The following is a 752-nucleotide window of genomic DNA, read 5'->3' on the forward strand; positions in this document are numbered from 1 at the left end:
TGTTTCTTTCTTATTTATTCGTTCATGGGATGTGGGCATCGCTGGCATTTATTGCCCATCTCTAATTGCCCCTTGAGAAGGTGGTGGCGAGCTCTGCAGATGCTGCTTCACTCGCTGAGCTACTCCAGCATTTTCTACCAGTAATCCCCACCTCTGACTCTTACCAGTTTTTCTCCCTCCTCCTTTTGTTTTAAGTTGCATTTAAGGGCTTGATGATCGGGCGAAGGATCCGCACCCAGAACATGAAAAACCATCTGCTCTTTTTTTCCATGGGTGGCGAGTGTGTATTTCCAGCAATTGCAGTTTTTATTCAGATTTGCAGTTTTAAAAAAAAATACACATATATAATTGGAAACGGATAGAGTTCTGTTTCAAAATTAGATTCCTGGAAGCAGGTTGCACTTTTAAACTAAAAAGAGTGGAGGGGAAAGAAGCTCTGAGGTGGGGGGAGGGGGAGGGGGAGGGGGAGGGGGCCCTTTATGAGCAAAGCGCGGTCTCTGTCCCTTTAAGAGTGTGCGGCGGGTGCTCGGTGCTGCCCCCTGCCGGGAGCGCTCGGTGCTGCCCCCTGCCGGGAGCGCTCGGTGCTGCCCCCTGCCGGGTGCGCTCGGTGCTGCCCCCTGCCGGGAGCGCTCGGTGCTGCCCCCTGCCGGGAGCGCTCGGTGCTGCCCCCTGCCGGCGTTGCCCGGATTTATTGTGTGTGTGTGTTTACCGGGTCACGTGGTGCGAGTGTGCACGTGTAATTGACACAAGGG

The sequence above is a fragment of the Heptranchias perlo genome, chromosome 41 (genome assembly GCF_035084215.1).
Source record: "Heptranchias perlo isolate sHepPer1 chromosome 41, sHepPer1.hap1, whole genome shotgun sequence".
Taxonomy (NCBI): Eukaryota; Metazoa; Chordata; class Chondrichthyes; order Hexanchiformes; family Hexanchidae; genus Heptranchias; species Heptranchias perlo.